The sequence below is a fragment of the Mus caroli genome, chromosome 6, assembly GCF_900094665.2.
Source record: "Mus caroli chromosome 6, CAROLI_EIJ_v1.1, whole genome shotgun sequence".
NCBI classification, from domain to species: domain Eukaryota; kingdom Metazoa; phylum Chordata; class Mammalia; order Rodentia; family Muridae; genus Mus; species Mus caroli.
Genome location: NC_034575.1, coordinates 91,916,469 through 91,944,066, shown reverse-complemented (window position 1 = coordinate 91,944,066; position 27,598 = coordinate 91,916,469). Strand labels below are relative to the sequence as shown.

General features: G+C 40.5%; 1 long non-coding RNA gene and 1 pseudogene across 1 annotated transcript in view; one reads left to right on the top strand and one right to left on the bottom strand.

The window, feature by feature from the left end:
- The first annotated feature begins 8,706 nt into the window (after positions 1–8,706).
- On the top strand, positions 8,707–9,894 carry LOC110295724 (annotated as a pseudogene).
- A 5,603-nt stretch (positions 9,895–15,497) lies between these two features.
- The window catches only part of LOC110296840, a 97,810-nt gene continuing 85,709 nt past the window's right edge, over positions 15,498–27,598 (bottom strand). The window contains exons 4-5 of the long non-coding RNA XR_002378218.1: positions 25,821–25,994; positions 15,498–16,400 (exon numbers count right to left, since the gene is read on the bottom strand). This is a non-coding gene — a long non-coding RNA (uncharacterized LOC110296840). The remainder of the gene's footprint in view (positions 16,401–25,820; positions 25,995–27,598) is intronic.

Sequence of the window (27,598 nt, the reverse complement as noted above, 5' to 3'; positions counted from 1 at the left end):
CTGATGCGGCTCAATGGAGGACTTTCCTGAGAATATCGGTGCCATTAGTGGAAGCCTCTAAAGCACGTGTACACATAAAGACAGATTATCATGGCCCTCTGTTCAACACTTGTTGACGTATGTCCTTTCTATTGCTTCTGCAATGATAATTTTTTTTATCCTAGACAATTCCATTTCTCCTTCCAACCCTACCAGTATGGAGGAAACAGGAAGTTAGATGAGGAAACATCTGTGTCTTAGGACAACAGCACACTGCCAGCGAACCTGGGCAAACTCAGACCCTGAGATCCTTGGCCAGGGTTTCCTCACTAAGAGAGGGACCATGACTAGGGCAATTCCCTTGACTCTAACTCAGCACTTGGGACAGCCAATGGTGATGCCCTGTCCATCCCAAGAAGACTTGACACTATGATGGTAGGTCCCCAGGAAACTGGCCATGTCCCACTGTCCTGCCTTTCTGCTTTGCCATGTAAACACTCTGACTCCATAGAAACACAAGCAAGCAATTCATTGCAGCAGGGGGTGGAGGTGGGGGTGAGGGTGGGAGTGCGTGCTGAACCATGGATGAATGGAGATAGCTCCCCTTCTCACTGTAGCACTACTTACATACTTTACAGAATACTCTTCAGAAGGCGCTAAGAAGACTTAGACCCACCTCTCTACTGTGGTGATAATCTAGTCACTCATGATCTGTAAGGGATCCTAATCCATGCCCTCCATTTCCCTGATTCTTTGTTTGGTTTTTTGTTAGTTTTCACTTGGACTTCTTGATACTTTCCACATGAAGAAACCTGCAACCCCATCTCCATGTCTCCTCCTTTGGTGATCCCAAGTAAGACACCAAACACAGTGAGATGCACCCGACTTGCCAAGACTGTCATTAGCCCTTGCCGGGAATCTAAGACAGTCCTTGCCAGCATAAGTGAGTGTCTGGCATTTGAAGTTTCTCTAGAGAGAGCAATTGTGTTGGCTTTGTCTTTGTATCATCTCTGTTCTTTATATTCCCCAAGCAGCAGAAATCTTCTACTAAAATATTGAAAAATGTCTACAATTCAGTATTTTTATTATTAAAGTACTACCTATTTTATATTCACTATTTTATAACCTATTTTAATAATCTATTACCTATGTATTCTAGTGGATTCAAATACCTTGTAAAACCATAAAAAGCATTCTCACTACTGTATTGTTCTCAACATCTGAAAGGGCTGATGGTCCCTCATGATATCTGGATCCCTTTCCATCTGATCTTAGATTCAACTGCAAACCCATTTCATGCTGACCCAAATTAGAAAAAGCAAATGAGATATTACTGCCTTTGGCTCCGCACCTCCCCACAATCCAGTTGAGGAGAGAAATGCACACATAACAACTCTGATTTAAGATGAGCCCTGGCCAGTTCTGGAACACAAGCACAGAAGGCAATATACTGGGAAAAGGAGACATTTGTTTCCAAAGAGAGAATCAGGAAAGGCTTGGGCATCCTGCCACTGATAGACTTTGTGCCATCTCACTGAGCTGGACAACATAGGCGAGAAGAGGTAAAAGCATTAGCCCTGATTTGAAAGCATGTAAAACTTGCCCTTAGCCCTGCAAACAATCTGTAGTTCCAAGGGTGTTTATGTGAATGACACAGTTTGTTTTGTATTGCAGAGTTCCTGTAGGGAATTGTGCCAAGTGGTTACAACCCTAGTTACTGATTAGTAAGAAGTCAGGGGATGACTCAAGTGAAAAAGATAGGCCCATGTTGAAAAAAATAGTGATAATCCACAAGAAGAGCCGGCTGGACCAGGAAAATCATACTCACATTCAATGTATTTTCTCCATATGTGGAGAGAATCGGTGTCTTGGTCCACAAAGGCAAGGCTGGTCCATCTTGTAAAGAGCTGGGTCTCATTTTTAGCTGCCATGGCTCACAGGTAGGATAGCATGAGCTAGTTTTCCAAAATGTTCCAGCAACCCTTATCTAAGCATTCAAAGTTCTAACCTACCATTATATAACCCATGAGTGGCCAAGTCAGGATTACATTCCCTAAACTCCTAGCCACCTTCTCCCATCAGTCCCTACTGCGACATCTTTCTTTTACATGCCAGCAAGTCTCATGTGGATTTTTGTCATCTGGACTTGTCTCCAGCCTTCCATTTTTTTCCTTGCAATATATACTTCATTCTTCCTCCGATGTTATCCTTCTGAAGCCTGATATCAAGCCATCTAATGAATGGCTGAGAGAGTGGGTATTGGCTCAGACAGGTTTGCATTTGAGTCTCCGGTCTAGAAATTTAAACTCAATGATATGCTTCTGGAATTGATAAATGGAGCCCACTGCCTCAGTACATAGCAGCAATTCTTTGTCATAAGCCACACCCACTAATTTACATATTAGCTATGATCACTTCTCTCCTGTGATGAGAAAATTTAGTCTTAACGGGAACTCAACAAAACACAAAGCCTTTAAAATACCTGCTCCAGAACACCTTGGCCCTTGTCTGTGAGACGTTTCAGAGATTAATAAAAGCTCATGAAAAGAAAACCTAACCTACATGCATAATAGAAATGCTTAGTAAATGTCCGATACTGTAATTACCATTATTACTTCAAAATTTCTACTCATTGGCCTGCATGAAATCAGAGCTTGCATGCCTGAATTCTCTCCAAAAGGAGATCCATGCTTAGGACACAGTGGAGTTTCCTGATCCTAGGTCAACCCTTTCCATAAATCACACCCCATAAGACTCAAGAAACTACATTGTAGCTTTCTCTGCTCCCTTCTCCTGAACTCCCAGTTAGATCTAGACCTGCTTCGGTGCCAATTCTCAATGCCATAAACTCCAAAGTGTACTTTCTCTTCCAAATGGGCATTTCCTAAACAATCAAGCAGCGGACTAATCATGCAGCCTGAAACCAAGATTAAAGATTTTTTTTAAACTTTATTATTAAAAAAAAAAAAGTCAAATTACGGCCTTTTCAAGACAGACAAGAACTGTTAAATTCCAGCTGTCTCATTTCTTATAAACTAGGCAGTTTCTTTTCTTCAATGAGCATTATGGACTTATAACTAAACTACTTGTGCTCTTCTTTTTAACCATCTCCTTTCACATCCCTTCACTGCTGGGGTTACTGACGCCTTTCAGGCAAACATTCGCTCCTGCATCTGTGTGTTCTATCACTTCATTCATCCTGAAGCAGGATGTATTGACCAAAGGGCTGGGGACACAAAAAAGTGTGTGTGTTGGGAGGGGGTCAACAATTGACATGCAAAGGGAAGATAAATATTTATGGAACTAAATGTTCATTGGGAATAATGGAAACTAAATTCCAAATCAGCATTCAGACTTAAGGTGAATGGCTTCCTCTGACACACATTCCCACTGTCATTCATCCCTGTGTGACAGGCCCATAGGCAGGTGTCAAATGATCGATCAGGTGATCAAGAAACTCTGAACTAATAAAGCAAAGTAAACCTTACCTTATTAGTGTGTGTGTGTGTGTGTTTTTTTTTAAGTTGTCATGCGGAGTAATGGGTGTTGTATTGGTTAGGATTTCATTCTGAGATGAAACACCATGACCAAGGCAACTCTTATGAAGGACAACACTTAATTGGGGATGGCTTATAAGTTCTGAGGTTCAGTCCATTTTCATCACAGGAGGAAGCATGGCAATGTCCAGGCAGACATACTGTTGGAGGAGCTGAGGATTTTACATCTTGTTCTGAAGACAAACAGAAGACTCTGGCATCCTCAGGCAGATAGAAGCTCTTAAATCCCACCCCGACAGTGGCACACTTCCTACTCCAACAAGGCCACACCTCCTACTAACGCCACTCTCTGAGCCAAGCATTTCCAAAGCAGCACAGGTGTCATGGTGGCTTCATAGCCAGATATTATTCTGCTTGCCTCCTACTAACTTCCCCCACCATTGCCCTCTACCGTCTCTGCCTTCTTCTCATTCTGGTTCCTTCTCTCCAAAGAATTCTTCTTCCTGTTTTCATGTCTTATGGGATTCCATCATCCTTTTCTCTTATCCCATTCTGACCCCATTCTGATCTTTTTAATGTCATAACCTGTCACGGTCTCTGCTTGCCACAGTCTCTGACCCGCAGAGACAAGAACGACACAGACACCAAGATGGGTTCACGCAGCTTCCGCTTTACTTGGGGCAGCTTCCTTCTTCTGCAGCTTCGTTTTTACTTGCAGCTTTTTTAGCTTCCTCTGCTTTACTTGGGGCTAGGGCTATATTTATACAGTAGCGGCAACTGACCTCATCTCGCTCTACACTACCTCATCCAATCAGAATCACACACGCTCCAGGCACGAGCTCAGGTCGGTCACAGATAGGCTGACAGATCCGGATCACGAGGAATAATCTAACTTGGCAGGCAGCTTACGCATGCAGTTTCATTGCCCATGTTCGGGCAAGGCAGTAAACATGTGGGTTTCATGGGACCTGGCAATGGGCCAGGGCGCCATCTTGGCCCATGCCGCTGTACCCGCTTCCCGCAATAACCTACATGTGTGTTCATCCATACAGAGCTTAAATTTAGGTTCCATATACATATGTGAGAATACATGTAGTATTGTTTTCCTGAAACTGCCTTTTTCACTTACCTAATGATCTCTAGCAACATCCATTTCCCTGCAAATAAAATGTTCTCATTTCTAGTGTCTGAAAAATAATGCCCTTGGATTTTCTTTATCCATTCATCTGTTTATGGATATCTAGGCTGGTACCCTTTCTTAAATATTGTGAACACTATATCTATAAACATGAATGTGCAAATATTTGTGTGATACAATTAGTCTTTCAAATTCTAGACAGGTATAGTTGATCCTATGATAGTTTAATTTTAGATTTTTGAGAACACACACACACTGACTCCCACAGTTGTTGTATAAGCTTGCATTCAAACCAACAGTGTACAAAGGTTAGCCTTTACCCAAGTACTTGCCAATATTTGTTTTCTTAACGATAGCTATTTTGTCTGGGGTGAAATAGAGTGTCAAGGCAGTTTTAATTTGTATTTCCCAGATGGTGAAGGATGTTAAACACATTTCCAAATATATACTGGTGATTTATATTTATATTCTTCTTTTGAAAACTATCTGCCCAGTTCATTTGCCCATTTATTGATAGGATGATTTGATGTTTTCATGATTCAAATTTTCTGTTCTTTATGTATTCTAGATATTAATCCCTCTTCAGGTGTATGGTTGGAAAAGATTGTTTTTTTTTTTCCATTCTGTAAGGTATCTCTATACTTAATTTTCCTAATTATTTTGGTGCTGTTGGAGTTCTAGCAAGAAGGACCTTTGCTTCTTAAAGTGTTTCTTCTGTGGTTTTTTAGGTAGGGATTACATTAAGCAATTTCATCCACCTTGAATTGGTTGATTTGTAAGGTGAAAGATATAGATAAGTTTCATTCTTGTGCAAGTAAAAACTCAAATTGTTTTGGCTGTTTGGAATTTACTATGCTTCTACATGCATTTAGAATTGCATTTTCTTCTAGTTCTGAAAATATAAATGGACGTTTAATATCATGTTAAATAAATGGGTTGAGTTCAGTAGTAAAATAATTAGATAATATTAACTTTTCCAATTCATGCACATGAGAGAATTTTTCTGTCTTCTAGAATCTTCTTTAACTTCTTTCCTCAGTGTCTTAAAGCTTTTATTGTAGGCATGTAGGGTGGGTACTTAAAATCTTTTTGATTGGTATAGTTATTGACTTTCCTCCTAGGACTGTTATGGCTGAATCCCACAGGTCCTGGTAGTCTGTTTTCATGGTCATTAGATTCTAGAAATTATTTCCTTTCTGATTTACTTAATAACCCATTGATGATTCAAGGATATATTATCAATCAATCTCTGATTATTTCTGTAATTTCTCTGGGTTTGGTTTTGGTTGGTTTTTTGTTGTTGTTACGGTTGTTTTGCTTTTGGTGGTGGTGGTGGTAGTGGTAGTGTTGCTTTTTTATTTGTTTGTTTGTGGATCTTTTGCTGTTACTTTCTAGTTTTATTATGCTATTGTCGGATCAGATTTAAGAAATGATTTTAATTCATTTGCATTGGGTATGATTTACTTTGCTGCTTAGAATATGGTCAGTATTGGAAACTGTTCCATGGGCTGTGTTTCTCAGATCTGTTAGATGAAATGTTCTACAGATGTTTGTCATATCCGTTTGTTCTGTGGGATACTTTTAAGTTGCTTTCTTGGCTTTTAGTTAGATAACTCACCTAAAGATGAGAGTTGGATAATGGCATTATGCATTATTATTGTATCAAGACCTGTGTCACCTTCTAGGTCTATCAGTATTCGTTTCATGACACTAAAGTTCCCAAGCTGTGATGCATATATATTTTATTTGTATGTTTGTATGTGAACTATTCTCTGCGTTAATATGTAATGACCTTCTTTATCTCTTCTGATGACTAATGTTGGTTTGAAGTCTACTTTATCACATATCAGATATCATAGTAACTATGCCAGCTTGTTTCAGACGTCTTCACTTGATGGTCCTCTGACTCAGTCTATGGATTTCTTTGCCAATGTGGAATGTTTCAATGTGACAACAAATAGGTAGATTTTTTTAATCCAATCAGCATCTTTTTGATGAGTTGCTGTCCTTTACATGTAAGGTTACTATTGAGAGATGTTAGCTACTTCCTATAATTTTATTTGTTGTTTTTCTGGTTGGTTGGATTTGTTGTTGCTTTTTCTTCTCTCATCCTTAGGGTTTGCTGATTCACTGCACTGGACATTAATTCCTTCCTAATGTCCTGTGCTCATTCATTCCTCTCATGATATTTATTCTACTGTGCTCTTGCAGTTGAGTATGTATTTTTTTTCTCCCTTGTATATGGCGTCCTGTATGGCTCTGCAGTGTTGACTTGATAATCATTAACTGTCTTAGTTCATACTTATCTGCAAATATCCTCTGATTTTTAAAATTGCTCCATCAATTTTAAAATACAGCATTGCTGAATATAGCATCTGGTTTGGCGGTTGCATCCTCTCAAGACTTGAAATACACCACTCTATGCTTTCTTGGCTTTTAGCATTGTTAAGGTGAAATCTGGTGCTCTTCTGTTTCCTCCTTTGAAAGTAGACTGGTATCTTCTCCCTATATCTTATAACACCTTGACTATATGTCATGGAGAGATTCATCCCTGGTCATTTCTGTTTAAGGTTCTTTTAATTTTTGGAAATCTATTTTTTTTCTCTATATCTGGATATTTTTCTGCTACCATCTTAATGAATAAATTCTATATGCCTTTCATTTTACCTCCGCATTTTCCCCTATCCCATGGATATTAGGTTTGGTCTCTTAACTGTATCCCAGACTTCTTGGTTAGTATAATCATGCTCAATTATTTTTTCTTTATTGGTTTTTGAATGTAGTATGTCAGCATCCTTGTGTTCCATTTCTGATTGTCTTTCTTCTCTTGGTTAAGTCTACACATGATGCTGTCCACTGTTTTTCACTTGATTCATTGAGCTTTTTATTTCCAACATTGCAACTGTTTTTTTCATAATCTCAATCCCTTTGCTAAATTTTTCTTCTATGATATTGACTTTTTAATCATAAGGTTGATTTTTCTCTCCATTTTGATGACCATTTCCTCTGTGTTGCTAAAATTCTTCTCCAGGTCCCAGACAACTTCATCTGCCTGTTGGTGTCCTCCTTAAGGTCATTGATCACCTTTACTAGTGAACATTTGAAGACTCCAGCCAGAAGATTACCCATTCCAGAGTCTTTGAATTCTGTAGTTGGGAGTTATAATCTTTGTACAACTGGTGTTGCCCTGCATTCTTATGTTGCAATTTACATGGCTCTTTCTTTGGATATCTCTTCTTTTGTTTTACTTTTCTATATTTCTAGGAGCTTAATTCTTAGTGTCATTCACTGAGAAGAAAACAAATTTCTGTAATGGTAACAACTTCAAACCATACAAAAGAAAGCAATACATTTGCTATCAATCAATTAAGCTCCACTAATAATCATCAATGATTGTGAAGTGGAACATAGCAAAACTAACTCAGAATGCACTATCAAGTTAAATAATCAGTTATGGTAAATACAAAAATAGGAAATGAATGAGGCAAAAAAAATGGGCTGGGAAAGAAAGAAATAGAAGCAAAGCAAGACTGAGAAAGTGAAAGAGAAAATAAGATGAGGAATGGAGAAGAATATTATGGAGGGAAAAGGAAAAGACCAAGAGTAGAAAACAGGAGAAAGAAAAAAAAGCATTTCCCAATAATGAGAAAATTTTTAACCTAAAATAAATATGAGGAGATAATTTTTAAAACTAGAGTCAGAATACTAAAATGTACCAAAGAGGAAAGCAAGACATGGATTTACAATGGAAAAGAAAATTGGCCAATAAATGTAGGAGGAACAGAGCGGTCGCCCGCACAGCCGCAAAGGCATCTCCTGCAGGAGGACCTAATTGAGGACTGCCTGAGAGACCAAGGGGTCTGGCAGTGGGCAGTCCAGGGCACGGGGAAGATATAAAAATAAAAACTACAAATTCAAATAATTTAAATTATAATAGAGTAAAAAGTCCTGGGGGAGAGGGGTTAGTCCCCCACGGCAGAGGTCAGAATCGCTGATTGTCCTGCACGTGAGAAGTTTTCATTATTTTCCTGCTCCCAAGGCAGCGCTGCCTCTTTTTCCTGCGCGGTCTGCTCCTCTAGTTCACCTAGGATAATGTCAACAGCCGAAGTACTGAACCTCGGGAAGAAACTCTGAGAGTAAAACAAAAGAATTGTTAGATAATCGAGGAAGAGTCCTCCTGCAGTCCGAGGACCAGATTAGAGCAGGGAATGCAGCTAGAAAGAACCTCCTATAGGGCAAAGCTGTCTTCTCCAATAAGATCAGCAGCTGCATATTTCAGTTGTTACAGGAAGCTGGTTTTAAAAACTGCTTTCACCAAGAAGAGACTGCTTTCATCGCACCCCATGTGAAATGATTCCAATTGAATGGGTATGCGGAAAAATAGCAACTGGATCTTTTCTCAAAAGGAACCCTGGTGTCAAGGAGCAGGTACAAGTTTTATCCACCCAAAGTGGAGATGTTCTTCAAGGATGATGCCAGTAATGACCCACAGTAGTTTGAGGGGTACTTTTGTGCTTTGCTGGACTTGTTACAGGGCAGACTGACGTGGATATCCTGAATCATGCCATACAACTTGGCGTTGATGTAACCACCAAAGAGATTGTCCTTGCTGATGTTATTGATAATGATTCCTGGAGACTCTGGCCATCGGGAGATCGGAGCCAGCACAAAGACAAAACAGCTTTCCCATGATATCAAAGAAGTAACTCCGGTCTGAGGGGGCTGCAGACCGAGTGGAGTTGCTTCTCAAGTCAGACAGTCAGTGCAGGGTGGTAGTGCTGATGGGCTACCTCTGACCTTGGTCACTGTGAAAAAATTAAGAAGGCTTGTGGAAATTATGGGGTTCTGTGTGAACTTAGAGTAACATCCGTGCATAAAGGACCAGATGAAACTTTGAGGGTTAAAGCAGTATATGAAGGGGGTGGCATAGCTACTGTATTTGTCACAGTGGCAGCAGAAGCAATGGTCTAGGCCCAGTGATGTCTGGTAATACTGCATATCTTGTTATCGGCTGTCCCACAACCACACCAGACTGGGGTGCTCAGGGTTTGTGGTCATCTCTTTGACTGTCCAGGGTTTTGGCTGTTCAACTATACTTTCCCCAGAAGTATCAGCTCAGTTTGCTGCTCAGATATTTGGGTTAAACAATCATTTGGTATGGGCCACACTTCAAGGGAGCATTTTGAAAAGGAGATATCCTTAAAGCAGGATGATAAGAAAATCAGAGAATTAAAAAAAAAAAGCAATTTAACTTTTAGGAGAAAAGTTACATATTCCTAGTTTGGATTTAAAGAAAACAAATTCAAGCAAAATGATTTCACATAAGAGAAAACAACTCAGTTTACTAATGAACCAATGGTCCTCGATGTTTATGAGTTAGCACATTGTCAGTGAGTATTATTAATATTTTCTAGCTCAACCTTAGCACTCCAGAGGCTGAGGCAGCAGGATCACTAAGTTCAAGGCCACCCTGAAATGTGTGTATTGAGACTCTGTACTTGCCAGGGAGGGAATCTTTATAATCAGTAAAATTGGCATGGCACTGCTAAATTATATCTCATCCTCTGTATAGTCATTGTTGGGTAATTATATATACTAATTTTTGTATATTATATATAATTATATATTATATTTATATATTTTTGTATATTATAATATTTATATATACTAATTTTTGTAATTTGGTCTATAATATTCCATATTGCTAAAATGTAGTACTGACTTTCTTAAAATACTAGAAAGGAATATCTAATTCCAAAACATCTGCATGAAACAGACACATAAACAAATTGTAGAGACTATTCATAAACTCAGGCATAGATATTCAGATTAGCTTCAACCAAAGAACTAAGGAAACACAATGGGGAAAGCTAAGCTTTTCAATAATCAGAGGAGGCAGGTGAGTGCATCCACATATTAAAACTGACATTGAACTCTTAGATCATATACATAATCAACTAAAAATGGATTAAAGATTTAAATGCAAGGCTAAAACTGTAAGACTCCTGGAAAGAAACACAGGAGAAAAGCCTCTTTATATTGATCTTGGCAATGATTTTTTTTCTAAGACACCAGAAACACAAACAATAAAAGCAAAAATAAACAAGGGAAACCACATCAATCCAAGAAAATCTTCCAAAAGCAAATAATAAAACTAAAAGGCAGGCCAGAGGTGGGGAAAACATCTTTAAACTGCCCATCAGCTAACAGTAAAACAGTAAAGAAACTCAAACTCCACAGCCAAAGAAGGGCTAGCTGTCTTAGTTAGGGTTTTATTGCTATGAAGAGACACCATGACCATGGCAACTCTTATAAAAAAAACATTTCATAGGGGCTGTCTTACATTTCAGAGGTTTAGTCCATTATCATCATGGTGAGAAGCATGGTGGCATGCAGGCAGATGTGGTGCCAGAGATGGAGCTGAGAGTTCTACATCCAAATCTGTAGGCAACAAAAGTGCCTATGTGGCACACTGGGTATCTTGAGCATATGAGACCTGAAACCCCACCCCCACAGTGACACACCTTTAATAAGACCACACCTACTCAAACAAGGCCAAACATCCCCATAGTGCCATTAGCCAGGCTTTAAGAAGGCTGACCTGCCATTGTTAACTGTAGTGATGAAACTAAAGGTCATGGTGTCAAATGAACTGCAGATGTTGTTTCCTTGGAACTGCATATAACCTGAGATTATCTGAGAACTATTAGAAAAAAAATAAAGTAAATTAAAGACTAGAGCAGTGATTACAAAGATCAGTGAGCCTAGAGTACACGCATGTGTCACACACACACACACACACACACACACACACACACACACACAGAGCAGTTACCAACCCCTCGGTGAATACCAGGAATGTGCTAGTGGAATGAGTTTAGGGAGTGTACACATACAGTGTGACTGTGGGGTGAAATACACTCACTGAATTGACAATAGTAATCACTAGGTATTCTATATCAAAACATCGTGCTCGGTCAGGTGGGTATGTGCAATGGCACATACCTAGAATCTCAGCACTCCAGAGGCTGAGGCAGGGAGGTTGCCATAAATTTAAAGTTAACTTGGGTTGCAAGTTCCAGGCCAAAGTGAGCTATGGAGTGAGATCCTGTCTTAAAACAAGCAACCAAGTAAACAGACAAAAAAGAAATCATGCTGTGCACCTTAAATATATCCAGTAAAAATAACACAAAGTATGGACTATTTTGTAGCAAGAAAAACAAAGACATTAAGTAATGAGACCTACTTAGCCAGTTTCTTCCTTGAATGGTCTGAATTCCACTAGACCTATTTGTTTCCTTTAAAAAAAAAAAAAGGAGAAAGATAAGAGTGAGGAATTTGAATGTTAAAATTTTTTAAAGTTTCAGAGAATAATTACTCTGTATACACACCTTGGGGGTGGGGGGGCAAACAACTAATTTTCTTTTTCTTTGTGAAGCAACCAGACATCTTTGCTTTCGTGAGGTTTTGTCAAGAACACAACCAGCGTCAATGAACCAGAAAGTTCTTGCATTTGTAAGTAGTTTAGCAATCAGGATGCCTTGAACCCTACATAATCAGAGGCAAGCTGCCTCTCAGCATTTCCATGCAATGTAACCCTTTAACACCAGCAGAGGACAGAGTGTTCCGATCACCCCAGTTAGAGTTAGAGGCAGTCACTGGGGTGTGTATATAAAAGGCAAGAGGAAAAGGTCTTCAAAGGTCAAGCTTAATGATAAGACACTTTCCTAGAAGGCAACAGAGTTGAGCCTTGGCAGTTCTTCCTGGCACATTCCTTTGAGCCTGTGAGTACTGTAGCACGGCATAGAAGGGCTAGACCTTGCCTTCCCACATCAAATCCATAGACTGGGATGAATGAGAACGAGCCTTGTGTTCTTGCGGGTACGATACCACACTGACACTATGTGCCCAGCAGAAAGAGAGACTCCGAAGTGTGAATGGCCAGTGTTCAATGTTAAGTTGAAGGCACAGCACTGCTACCTTCATTCCACCTAAAGACAGTCCTGTACTTAACAGTAGTTATCTACCCTGTTCTTTGTCTTACTGTCATAAAGCCAATTTATGTGAGGTCTTTGCAAGTCTTCACTTGTTTCCTCTTGCAGCTTGCCTGGGGTGAATGTAAACCTTTACTAAATGGCCATCACACTAAATGAAGACATTCTATAATAAAATCACCGCAACTCTTGAAACAATTGAACTCAGCTTTAGAATATAGAACAGTCAGATAAATGAGGTAGCATTGCTTAAGCTCTAAAGTCGTGCAGTAATAGAAGAGAGGACAGTGTGACATGGCACAGCCAGAAGGACCCACAGCCCCAACAGTAAGGATGTCATGCACTTCAGACAACACTCTCCTCCCCCACACCCATTGTCCTGCTCTAAATATACTTCTACAGGAAATTTTTACTTTAACAATCTCACAATGTAGGGCATAGTGTCTTTAAACACAGTCCTAAAGAGAACCCCTAATAAATCACCGTTTTGGACAATAGCCATGTCTCTAGTATAAACCAGAATAGAAGATAAATGACTCTGCAGAGGGCATTCGCCTAAATAGGTTTTTCCTTGGTGACAATGACAATCCTCTTCCTGGGCCATGGGGTGTGATGGAACCTCTGGGGAAGTTGAGAAGTCAAGATGTTAGTGAAGCGACTTGGAGCCTTTTGACTGAACACCTTTGCCTGTGCTAATCTTGACCAAGAGTCAAAGATATCAAGAGAGAAAAAGATTAAACAGATGATTTAAGAGCTTTAAAAAAAATAAAAAGGTAAAACCAACACCAGGATGGAAACAAATTCATTCAAACAGGGAAGGGGAAGATCAGCTAATAAAAGGCAAATGCAAAGGCACAGACCGAGTTAGACTTTAGAGAGATAGAGAAAGCACATAATCTGGGCCCAAGAGTGAAGTGGTGGGGGATGGAGAGTAGGGAAAATTGATGCTCTGGGAACCAAAGGAGAAAGCAGGAGCATGCGTCTATAAAAAGCCTGAGTTCCACCTGAGGCTCTGCTATGAATGGATCACTACAGGGAGTTAGTTTACCAGAGACTAATTCTGCATTTATAATCTAGGAGTGCACAATTGTATCTAGTGGGAGTTTCTGCTGGGCATACTCCAATATCTGGGGGGGGGGGGGAGTAACCAGGAAGTATGGGGGAGGGGATGATGAGGAAACAGACAACATTTTACCTCACTAAACATGTCTCTAATATTTTCTATGATGACCCCCCCCCAAAAAAAAAAAGAAATCATCTGCCTTACCATGTGTGAGAAAAAGAAATAGCAACAACCTACAACATTCATGGGAGAGTACTAGTATATTTGAGAAAGACAATTCTGGAGAGCATTTTTGACCACAATTTTGTTGTTGTTTGTTTGTTCGTTTTGTTTTCATTTTTGTTTTTCTCACACTCTGTAAACCTCCACAGCCAAGTAAGATGCAACAGAAAACACTAATACCTGTAATAATACCAATGTGACCTAACTCACGGGGTTCATATAAGAGATTTCATAGAATGAGGTTTGAAGTATAGACCTGCAGTGTGCAAAATTGCAGTGCCACATGTAAGTGCCAGAGGAAAGCAATGTCTGTAATCGCGACCGACTAGAAAAGGCTCTTCTATAGAATTCTGAGGCCTAACACAATGAATATGAGTCTCTTCTTTAGTCATTCAAGGAATAGGCCAAGGAATGCCACAGTTGCTGATCATTCAATTAACTAGGTAGCCCAGTAGGAGTATTGACAGCATCTTCTGGGCTCTGGAATTCACCAACAGAGACATCCTCAAAGCTGTTGTGACCATTGGTAAGCTTATTAAGTCTGTACTCATTACTTGCCATTTGTAAGCATGCGTCTTTATAATTTAATGATGGCACCATCTATCAGACATTCCTTAAAGAGTAGGTAATTGTCTGAGGCAGGTACCTCTGTTTTCAGACAGACCCAGAAGTCAAGTTTGTGTTCACCAGGGTATGTGTTGCATATTGGGCAAGCCATCATCCCTGTGTGACTAAAGTCTCTCAGCTATCAACTGAGTACCTTGCCTCTCAGACTTGAGAGTTTCAGAACGGAGTTCTTTGCTCCCCTCCTGGACCTTGTACTGAAACTCCATTTAGCATCTCCTTATGCTCAGTGAGGATAAAAATGGAGAACTGATTTCTAATCCACATTCTTTTTATCTCTTGCCAGTAATCCAAATGTCTCCTGGTGTCTATCAGCAAATTAGCTGATGTTCATTTTTACAAATTCAACTCCTGCTGGGCAGATGACTCATAGAACAAGTACAAGGACCTGGGTTTGGATCCCCAGTACCTATATAAACCCACACAGGCGCAGAATCATGTGTACCTGTAACCTGGTCATGAACAGAATCTTGTATGCCTGTAATCCTGCCACCAGAGGAAGAGGTCACAGCAAGGGGGTGGCTGGATCTTGCTGGCCAAATAGCTTAGCTAAAAGAAAGCAGTAAGCTTCATCAAGAGACTCTGTCTCAAGGGAATGAGTCAGAGGATGATGGATAAACAGGTAGGATACCCTCCTCTATCCTTCTGCATAATACACATGCGCACACATGCCCATTCACATGCATGTGCACACGCGCGCACACACACACACACACACACACACACACACACACACTGGAAACTAATAGATATTTTAAAATAAAAAATACAACTTAACTATCAATTTTCTCAGAAAAGTTTTCCCTGACCACTTATCACCAGAGCCTCCTGCTGATATTTCCTCTCAATAATCTCAATCCTGTTTTTAAAATGTCCTCTGCATGGAATATCACGATTAACTTATGATTTTACTAATCACTAGAAAATAACTTTCATGAGATCTGGGGACATTGTCATTAGTTTGTACCCAGTGTGTGACACATGAGCCTTTAATAAATATAGTTTATCAGATGAGTAGTGGAAGAGAAAATGGAAAGCAGCTGATTTACAAGGGTGGAAAGGTAGGATTCTCCAGGCAATTCTGACTATACAGTTTGATCCCTTCAGACTGAGGTCCAACTTTCTAAACAAAACAAAACCCCATTGTAACCGTAGCTGTGTGTCACACTGCTGTAGACTACTGACTCCATTAAAACGTGTTAAAGGCTCTTTTAAGAATACAGCGCCTTGAAAATGTCATAGGTATTTTCGTTGTTGTCATGGTTTGATTGTTGGTATCTGCTCTTGTACCTGTTCTGGTACATAACAGCGTCTGTGTGAAGCTGATGGCTTAGGAAGCAGGAAACAGAAAGTGCAGCCTGCGTTAATCAGGGAACTCTCTAGCTTACATTGGTTTGCAAGAATGAGTATATGGAGGAGGAGGCTTGGCCTGTTTCTTTATGATTCTATTTTTTTCTCCTTCCCATTGTTGCTCCATCCTTGAACAAACAGTATAAAAGTCTGCTAAGACAATGACCTTGGTCAAGAATGACCATCTTTCCCACAACTTTATCTTTCCCAAAGTCCCTGGCCAATATATCCTCCAGTCTTCTCTAGCTGCGCTTCAACAATTTGTCTAGGAATCATTGGCTGTTGTGATCCTGGATTGTTACACCAGTTACCGCCGAGGAGAAAGGAAACAAATCCGATGCATCCTGGATGTGAGGGCAGGCTGGCTTCGCCCAGTGAGGGCAGGCTGGCTTCGCCCAGTGAGGGCAGGCTGGCTTCGCCCAGTGAGGGCAGGCTGGCTTCGCCCAGTGAGGGCAGGCTGGCATCGCCCAGTGAGGGCCGGCTTGCTTCGCCAGGTGCATTTGTTGCCGTCTGGGGGAAATGTAGATGTATATCTGAAAGGAAATCAGATAGGAAAGAGTGAATATTTTCTGGTTAGGAAACAAACAGTAGGCACTATATTTGTGAAAACTATAAAATTTTTAAACAGAATGCTTAAACAAAACCCAAAGCATGGACAGATGCCTAGTAACATTAACTTCACTTTCGTTAGAATTAAAACTACTAACTAATCGACTTTTCTAATCTAGACATTTAGGCAAAGAACACATTAAACCAAGGGCAAATATAGTCTTACATAAACTTTTTTTGTAACTTCTTTCAACTTGACTTAAGAATAGTACATTTTTCCAGTTAGATTTTGGCCAGTCAATATCTTTAAGTATTTATACTAAGAAGGACACAATTTAAAAATACTATGCAATACATTAAATCTCAGATATCACTTCTCCCAAGAGCTTGGAAGCCAATGCCTAACATATGAGCCATGTCAGTGCACAGTGACAGCGTTCAATACCATCACTCGGTAAGTTAAATGCTAAGACTTAAATGTGATATAAGTATGCATAGCTATATAATCCATTTAGATAAAAATAGAAATACTAGGAGGAGGATTCAGTCTAGCACTGCTTAAAGGCCTAGTCACTGCGGCCATGCAGAACGCAGTTCGAATTCATCCTATGGGGTAAACAGAGACCACTTGACAACTTATGAACCTTCTCCTGACATTATTGTCCTCATCTGAAAAATGTACCTAATCTCAAAGAGCTGTGGTTAGAATTTAATTAAGTAAGACGGTAAAGATAATTGTTGCCACCCTGTCCGATGGGTGTTACACAGGCACATCTGCCCACATTCATGGAGGATGCAGTATGTGTTTGCTGTTCTCTTATCTCTACTCTCTTATCTGAAACAACAAAAGGGAGGAACATCTTAGCTTGGCACACAGTTCAGGAGATATTTTCACCTACTGTGGCAGAGAAGATTTGACAATGTATAGCTCCATGCAAAATGGTAGGAATCACTGTGGGGTAGAAGAATGCAATGCAGATGTTCACATGGAACAGATCAAGAAGAGGAAAGAGCCAGATGTGTCAGAGGTGGGTATCATTTTCAAAAGCCTTCTGCTAGTGACCTGCTTCCACCAACTAGGCCCCACCTAATAAGATTTCACAGCCACAAGCTGAGGACCACATATTCAGAGGATGAGCTCTCTGTCTTTTGCTGTGATAAAATACCATAACCCAAAGGAACTGGAGAGAGAAAGAGTCTAGGACAGTTCTTCAACATCACTAGTCAAGGCAGGAACCTGGAAGCAGGAGCTGATGCAGAGGCCATGGAGGAGCACTGCTTACTGGCTTGCTCCTCACGGCTTGTTCTGAATAGTTTCTTAGACCATCCAGAACTACCTGCTCAGAGTTGGCTCCACCGACAGTGGACTAGCCCCTCCCATATCAATCACTAATGAAGAAAATGCTCAAGAGACTTGCTTTCATACCAGTCGGAGACATTCTCTCAATTGAGAGTCAGTCCCTCTTTCTAAATGACTCTAGCTTATGTCAAATTAATATAAAACTAACCAACAAACTTCCCAAGCCCCTTAGTAATGGCTGAAGTTTTGGACAGTATGAGAGAGAGAGAGAGTTTAATTCATATAGTACATGCCTATGTCAAATTTTATAAACTTAGCAGAGTAATATGTTCTTATTACTGAAATGGAATAATTATAGAAATACATTGTAGTAAAACATACATGAATATGGTCTCCCTCTATCTTAAAATACCTTGCTGCACAGTGTTCAACCATTTATTTGTAAAATTGTGAAGTGGGACATGGCAACATGGAGTGACAGGGTTGGGGAAGACTTCACCCAGCTACTCACAAGAACACACCGCTTGAAGCTTATGAAGCTGTAACTGAGATGAGAAAATAAATAGTACAATCACTGATAAATGGGGCTACCACATTTCCAACATTTTGGCTGCCACTAGAGCCACCATCCTCACTGGAGAGCCACCATACTCACTGGTTCTGCTTTGCAAACTTGTGCTGTTACAGTAAGTTCAGAGTACCAAAAAGTAGAAAGGAGAGAAACTGCTGGCATAATCACACGTCATCCCAGGGAACTCAATAAACACTCGAGGTGAGCCAGAGACAGACTCTGGATGCACACAGCATATTTGTGTGGCCTTGTCCCACCAAATCCTTAAATGTAAGATTTAAGGAGCTATTTTCTTTCTTCTTCCCATCTCGATCCACTTAACACATGCTTCCTTCCTGAGAAAGAGAGTAGCTGAGACTTCAGAAGTGATATGCCACAAATTCTTGTATAGAAGGGCATACACACTTTCTAAGAGCCAATAGATCTGCTAATGTTTGCCATCAATAGGGCAATGCAGAGGACATGGAGAGGTGGCTCAGTGGTTAAGAGCACTTACTGTGAAAACATGAGGACCAAGGTCAGATCCCAGCACCCACATAACAAGTCGTGTGAGGTCTCGAATGCACCTGTATGTCCGGTGCCAAGGAGTAAATACAGGAGCGTCACTGGGGAGTGCTTGATGCCAGCCCAGATGAAAAACGTGAGCTCCAGGATCTGACCTCCAGGTTCTGACCTCTATGTGTTCACAGACATATGCATCCACACAAATATGTATGCCTATAACACACACACACAGAGACACACACATACTCCTCCTCCACCACCACCACTACCACTATCACTATACCACAAAGAAAAAAAAAGAAGAAGTTGAGAGCAGAGAAGGAAAAAATGAAGGAAGTGCAACCCAGTCCATGGCATATTGAGGTACTTCAAAGATGACCATTGAAGAAGAAAAATTATAAAAATAAACAAATTAATTAAAGGACTTGTAAACACCAGGACTGGACCTACCTAAGCATCCTAATTCTCATCTTTCAAAAATGCTTCCTGTGGTCCAGACCCTCCTGTGTGTAAGCACTATGAGGGAGGACATTGGTAAGGAGCATCTGTGAAGAATGTGATGGGCATAAGCCCAGATAAAGGTCTGGGGACCAATTTATCACGCCCTAAGAGTGGGCTCAGCAGAGAGAAAAACATGCAGAATTCCAACCCCTCAGCACCTCCTCTTGCACTTCTACGTGACCTTGAACAGTTTATTTAGCCTGCTTGCACCTCCTCGTTGCCCTGGCCTGTGAAAAGGTCCTCAAACCGCTGCCACCTCACACATCTGCAGAGAACAACACTGATTGGTGATTGGGTCTTTGCAGAGCACTGCTGGTTTGTCTTTGGCTTCTGCTTACCCCAAGTGTGAGCATAGGGAAGTCATACTTCTATCTCTCCCTGGAGGCTTTGATGTTTACTTTTCCAGCCCTGGGAGCTATTCACTTCCAAAGAGGTACTTTGCTGACCTCCCTGCAGGAAAGCGATCATCCCCAACCACTGGCCAAGAATCAAGCCAGGGGTGATGGTTAAAATCCATGGTCAACTTGGCAGTTTGTAAGTCACCTAAGATACAGACCTCTGCGTGTGTTTGTGAGAAAGATGGTTTATTGGATTACTTGGTAGGGGCAGGAGAGACAACCTAATGGGCTGGACTCCTGAACTGAATGAAAGGAAGAAGTGCGAGCTGAGCACCAGCGTCCATCTCTCTCTCTCTGCTTCCTGACTGCAGGTGAACCATGACCAGCTGCCTGAACCCCCGGCCAAGATGGGCTGTACCCTCAAAACATGAGCTGAAATTAACCCTTCACTGTAAGATGGTTTTGTTACAGCAACAGGAAAAGAACAATGTTACACCTGAGGAAATGATCACTGTTTTCCGTGGGCCTGAGACTCAGGGTGGTCCTGAGTGACAAACCTTAAAATCAGTAGGCTATGGGGACATTTTCAAACATGGCGCTTCTTATTCCAAACATATTTAGAAAAACAGCATTTAATAGATATGACAAGAATGGCAGGGCGCTTGACCAAATATGAGCACTTTATGCTCACATCTGCAGGATGTCCATCCTGAAACTGTCCTTGCTGGTATGCCAAGTATGCTGTTTCCTTCCTTCTCACTCATCTTTAACGGTGTAAATAGACATATATAACATGCAGTATACGTAACATACTCTGGATGACATGGGCTCCTGTTCTAAGTTTACTTTCTAGAGTCATCTGTCCTCTATTTTTTGCCCCAAATGCTGGGCATAAAATGTTCTGCTCTCCTCTAATCTTTGCATTTCCTTGCTTTGCATTCTGAAATCCACCTACCTGGATTCAAATTTGGATTCACCCCCTCTGATTCCCTATGGAAATAGGCATGGTGCTTCTTTCTCTCTACCTCTGTTTTCTTAACCGAAAGTTGAAAATAATGTTAATAGTAACCCTTCTGGCTTATGATGTACCTAAGCTGATAATTGTGCATAGTCTGGAATATGGTGATTCTTAACCCCAAAGGGCATTTAGGATCTTCGGGGAATCTGTCTAAAACTTGCAGTGCCTGGTTCTACCTGTACCAGCAGAATCAGAGTCCTTAGGGGTGATGCCATGTACTGCATCATTTCTACATTTTTCTTGACGTCTATACCACACATTTGATGCTCAGGGAGCACTGCCAAATGAGAGGCAAAAATAATGTACAAGGGTAGGACAGAGTGCTGTGAATTTCTGCCTTCTGGACATGACTAGGCCATTACACTCAGGAATTCACAGGAGCTATGGCTACCTGTACAAGATCTGAAATTGACTGAGCCCACCCATATTCTGCTATGGATGGGGAGGCACTCATGAGGCCCCGCTGCCAGCTAAAGAGCTATTGGCAATTGCTGACTGCTGGGGAAACAGGAGTCATTTTTCTTCACTAGATTAGCCACTGACCAGTGGCCTACACACCAATAAATAAGCCCAGACTCCTACTCATGCAGCAACATGCAATAAGCTCAGTATGGGGTGGAGGTGGGGGTGGTGAAGATACTGAAGAGAAAAAAGGGGTTCAGAAGAAATGGGATAAAGAAGATAATGGCATAAATCAAATCAAAAATGCATTCTATACATGTGTGAAAGTCTCAAATAATAAACTTTTTAAATTTTTTTTTTAGTTCTCCCACAGGTAATAAGACAGATCAATGAGTTAAGGCACCTATTGCTAACTCTGATAACCTGAATTTGACCCCCAAAATCCACATGGTAGAGAGAATGGGTTCTCACAAGTTGATCTTTGACCTCCAAATGTATACTGTAGCATGTGTCTGCACCTACATACACTAAATAAATATAATTTCAAAATCCAAGTTCACCCTAGAGACCTAAGTGAGCAGGAGAACTAGGGACCAATTGTCTTGTGTATGGCCATAGCTTACCAAGTGTTGGCTGGTAATGTCCCACAATCTAGCTGCTCAAAGAAGTAAAATATACTACATTGCATTTCTTCTCTTTAATCTACTTTTCAACTGGCTTCTTTCTCCCACTCCCATTTACTTTGATCCAGCAAGTACCTGACACCAATATAAATTAAAGCCAAAGATGTCTTAGGGTGCTCCCACTGAGACAAAGAGACCTTTGAATACAGGCCTTCCTATTAGCCCAGAGATGAGATAGGAAATGTTGGCTTCTCCAAAGGGGGTCAGTCCTTCCTTTGATATCATTGTGGGGTATCTTGTAAAGGTTCTGAATGCTGCAGGTTTGAGGGCAAGGAGGATTCGGTCAAGTCACCAAAAATGCCTAAATAATGCAAAGCAGAGAGAGGCAAAGAATAGGAAATGTTAATTTTCAGAGCTTGTATCTCATCAGTGTGGATAATCATCTTTTTCCAAATGTCCTTTTGTCATATTTATGATGGTGACACATCATTATGAATACAGTAGCTCATTTGCAACATGACCGGGCAAATATTGAATGTTCTAGGCTCCATTTAATTCCAAGGTAACTGAAATCATTTGTGTTTCTTAGTAACCAGATAGGGTTTGGATCGCAGAAAGCTTAAAATAGTAGGGACTTTCTGACTTGTGTTTCACAAATTCAAACCTAGACAAAGTTTGAGGAAGAAGCCAGAGATGATTTGAGCCTGCAGGAGTCAAGTCAAGAGGGAAAGACTAAGATTCTAGGATATATTGCTGAGGGAGTGATTGAGGGGCTGGTTACAAATGGCTTTCTGATTTACATCGACCAGCTCCCTTCTCCGACTAAATAGGATGCAGAGTCACTCACTGTGTTTATCACAAATACACAAATCTGAGCCGCTGAGAATCTTAGAGGTCAGAATGTCAACATCCATCCATTGAACATATTCTATTCTGCTTAGGTTAAGAGTCTAAGATGAAGTAGATTCCTTTTGGAAGGTATTTTTGTTCTAACCAGGTTGCCAAGTCCCAAATACTGCAGGCAATGGCAGGCACTACAGAGAAACACAGGCATGAACGGCAGAAGACACCTTGGAGTCAGGACAGTGCAGCCAATGAGTTTCTCAGTCACTGTGAGTCCGGAAGGTAGTGTACATCAGAACCAATAGTACTCCAGAATGGATCTAGACCAGCCCTAAAGCTTTCACTCTAGAAGACAGATGTTAGGACTTGATTGTTTTCTGGATGTTTCATTATAGTTATATATGATTCTATGTATGTAGAAGTGTGTGTTGAATCAAGATATGAAGAGGAAGAATCTGGCTACTGCTCAAGACCCCCCCCCCAAAAATTGAAATTCAGATATCTGAAACAAAGGTTCTTTAGGTAGGACTCACAGAGCAGTGACTCTGGGCATGAACAGCCCACCAGGGATGGATCAACAGGGTCTCTGTTATTGTATTTGCTTTACGAGCTATAAAATTATTTCTTGAAAAATAAGCTGTTAGCCAACAGGAAAAAAACTGAAGGCAGCATATTTTTAAAATACAGACTTTTGGCATCTTTTCAAAACCATGAGTCTGATTTGTCATAAACTGGGATAACCTGGGCAAACTTTCAGTCAAGAAAACAACTTGAGAAGTAGACAAGATGGACCTAGTTCTACGTTGATCCATGTCCGCAGGGATTTTCTGGCAATTATTTGATCCTACTCGGCATGCTTAAGCCAACCTACCACTCCGGCCTCATCGGGACTCACTCTCTGAGTCCAACAAGAGCTAAGTGAGTCCGGGATATTTCCAGTGTTCACTCCATTCCCTGTTCTCTGACACTTCAAACCTGTATCAAAGCTGAATCCCCACATGAGAACATTGGGATACTAACCTGCCTCTCCTGGCCTTCCATAGCCCTTAATTCTTCTCATATAGTTTACTTCTCCAGCAGCCCTTGTACCCTCAGGGTTTACTCCAACATGGAATCTTTATTTATCATTATCTGTCTGCTTGAGCGTTGATGAGCTCCTTAAATGAACAAATCCTATCCCATTTATTCCTGCTTTACCATCCCATTGTCCAGACCAGTAAATTGTATAAAACGGATATTCAATAATTGTTTGATGAATTAGATTTCAATAGACTTCACTATAAGCCTATTCATTATAGCATTGCTGAAAAAGGCAAAATACTGAGAACAATTCAATTGTTCATCAGTTGAATTTGAATAAATCATTACAGTACCCCGTTATAGTACAGAAAAGACACGGAGACTGTTGAAAGTGACTTAAATCTGGCTTGCAAAGATTTTCAGTGTGTATTATTGAGCGATGGCAATTGACAAAATCCAAAAAGAAAACATTATTCAAGTATTTAATAATTTATGTCATAAAAAGACCAGAAAAGATATAATTTTGTTTGAGAGAATTATTTACTTAATGCCTACTATGAATCAGGAATTATTTTGAGCTATATATGTAAAATTAAACTAAGCAAAGGGAACAGCAGAATCAGAGAATCATCATCAGTCACATTGTTTAATGCTCTACAAGAGAGGTCGGTATCTACTCTTAATGAGATAAAGCTTGGGGATTTTAGGAAAATAAGAGTTTGATAATGAGCATGGTAATCCTGTGAAGCCTATTGTGTCTCTACATGGGGAGATAGGCAGTGTGTCGCATGGTCTAGAGGTCAGGAGTGAAGGTCAGCCTGCTTTGTTCTACAGGCCTGGACCATTTGTCCAAGGCTGGCACCAGCTACAGTGAAGTGGGCCCTAGCGTATCAATCATTAATCAAGAAAATGCCTTCCACAAACTTGCCTATTGGCCAGTCTAATAAAGGTAATTTCTCAGTTGAGATTCCTTTGTCCCAGATATCTAATCTTGTATCAAGTTGACAAAAAACAAGCAGCACAGCTCCACGTACAGTGAGAGATGCTGTTTCAAATAAATAAGGCAGACAGAGAACAGGACACTGGCCATCTTCCTCTGTATCCCTTAGGTATACATGGGTGCAAATATGTGCACACACACAATGGACACATACACATGCCACACATCAACACATATAAGTAAGTAAATAGGAAGGTAAATAAATAATTTTTCTACTTCAGTAGACGATTTGAAAAAAACATAGAAAGTGAAGAAGTCTAAGAATTAAATTTAAGTCTAGAAGATGAGAAGAGATGAGCGAAGACTCTACGGGGCCCTGAAGCAGGAACATAGGGAGAAGGCCACCAAAGAGAAAGCCCAGGAAATACATGAACCACTCTCTAAGAGGCAGGAGATGACCTCCGTAAAGCAGTGTCGAGTGGTTCAATGAAGTGATGACTGGGAACTGACCATTGAATTTGGTGACATGAAGGTCACTAGTGTACCTGACTAAAAGCAATCTTGGAAGAATGATAGGAACAAGAGTCGCTGTAAATGAGGACCTCAGGAAAAGGAGGAGGCAGGGCTGACAGGGAGTTCATCCGACCCTTTCAAAGATTTTTCAACATTAAAAAAATAATAATAATATCAGACAAATTGAGAGGCATTCTAGAAACCATCTAGCCTGTTGTCCACAGAAATGTCAGGGAGGCCAGGGAGATGTGACAACTGAATTTCATATAAGATTGGAAATTGACATGGGATTTGAACGAAGCATTTGTAAAGACCATTATTGAAACAGTTGACAAACTTTCACTAGAGGCCACATTCTTAAACAAAAGGATTGTGTCAAGGCTAAATTTCTACAGTGCAGTCTCTGAGTAGTGGTTGGATAACAGAGTGCCCCCTTCTTTTGCTTTTTATCTAAAAGCATTTCACAGTAAAGAGCTATGGTAATAATTGATTCAGGAAAGTCAGTAAATACAGATAGACATCATCTGCATGCACATATATGTAGTCTAATTCACATACATGTAAATTTAAAACAGACAGATACATGGAGAATACAAAATGTAAACTCATGGGGTAAACAGGGGAGAGACATATGGAAGGTCTGTGGATTGTTATTATAGCTTTGACACTTGCAATTATTTTCACAATAGAACACTTTTTAAAAGTGTGAGTAGTGTTTACTTCTGAGTAATGAGGTAATTGGATTTTTCTCTACATCCCAAATGCCTAACTTTTTTTTTCTTTATCAAAATAAACAGGATAGAGACATGGATCACTTAGTAAAGTACTTACTGTGAAAGCATGAGGACCTGAGTTAAGTCAATGTCTAAAAACAAAACCAAGCAAGAAGGCATAGCAGCATATATCTGCCCTTCTATTGCAGATGAAGAGAGGCAGCAAGATGCCTGAGGCTTGATGGTCAGCTGCTCTCGCCAAATCCCTGAGTTCCAGGGTCAGTGAAAGTTCCTGTCCCAGAAAATAAAGAGAATAGTTATTGAGTAAAACACCCATAGGCCTTTGACCTTCACATGCACACACACACACAAACACGCACACACACACACACACACATGTGAATGTGCACTCCCTTCATATACACATGCATATGAACATGTATACAAGTGCATGCATGTGTGTGCACATACCTTCACACACACACACACACACACACACACACACGGATAAATTATGTAAATTATCCAAATTGTAATAATGAGAAAATTTATTCATTAATTTTATCAACCACCCTAAAGAGAAAGTTTCAATAATCTGGGTAAATACTAATTATATAATCAATTACTAATTAATAAGTTGGAATGTGGCTTTAAGGAATTTTCAATTAATTAATGATCATGCTAAATTACCAAATAAGTGTCTAATGCCAGAATTTTCTTAACTCTATTTAGCAGAGCTTCTTGGGAACTTGCTATTATCTTGGTTTCTGGGTTGACCTGACCTTCTCTGTGGGTCTTGTGAAGGAAGTGGCTGGAAGTGATGGCAGAGCTCCTCACACCGAGGACAACATGACTGTGCAATCCTCAGAGGAAGAACAAGTTCACCGTCATCCCAATAATGACTATCTTGTAGAGTCTCAATAGTTACTTGTTGATTAATTGATGAGCATGAGAGGTGAAGTTGTATTAGAAACAACTTGACTTCGCAAGATTTGGCAGAGGTAGAAACAGCTCACTCAGACCCAGAAGATAAAACATAACTGCCACCGAGTTACCGGAGGAGTGAAACTTTTGATAATGTTGAAAACAGTGCAGAAGATGGAGGTCTGGTTTGTGAAATTTCAGAGGGAAAATTAAAGACTCTTTTCAGGGCCATTGCTGTTTTGATTATGAAGATTTTGTAGTTCTGGTTAGCTGTGGCTGAAGAATCAGCTGTGGTTAACAAGATACCAGAACTACTAAAGCAAAAACTTTGCATTACTGGGACTATTGATGCTGGTTAGCTGGAGCTAAGAAATTAGCGGTGATTAAGAAGAGACCAGCATCATTGAGGTGACATCTTCTGGGAAGTGTTTTCTGAAAGCACAAAGAGGCTGTGTTCCAGAGATAGTCAAGGTTGTACTCCTGCTGCTGCGGGACTTGGTAATATGTAAGAGTCACCCAGGTGGTACTGGTTTTGAAGGCATGAAGGGGTCATGCAGAGCAGCTGTGAGAGAGCATGGAAGGCCATTGGTGAAGGTGCAGCCTCAGTTGCAATTGAAGGCCCAGAACTGAAGGGGTCAGGCAGTGTTTTGGAGATGCCAGTACCATGAGATGACCACCAAGAGCAGCAACAGCAGTGGAGTACAGGCATCTGGAGCCTAGAGGACGGCGCGTGTGCTACAAAGGGCATGGCTGGAGAAGTGACCCAAGCCCTTGAAGGAGCCCAGAAGATCGTGAGTTGGATCCCAGACATTAGACAGTTGGAGATTGATTTTTTCTTTTGATTGTGACTGTGCCCTGATATTTTCCCTCTTGAAGGAAGAAACTGTTTTAGTGGAGCCCACAGTTAAGAGACTTTTAATTGTAAAAAGACTTTGAATTTTAAAAGAGATGGATATTTTAAAGAGATTGTAA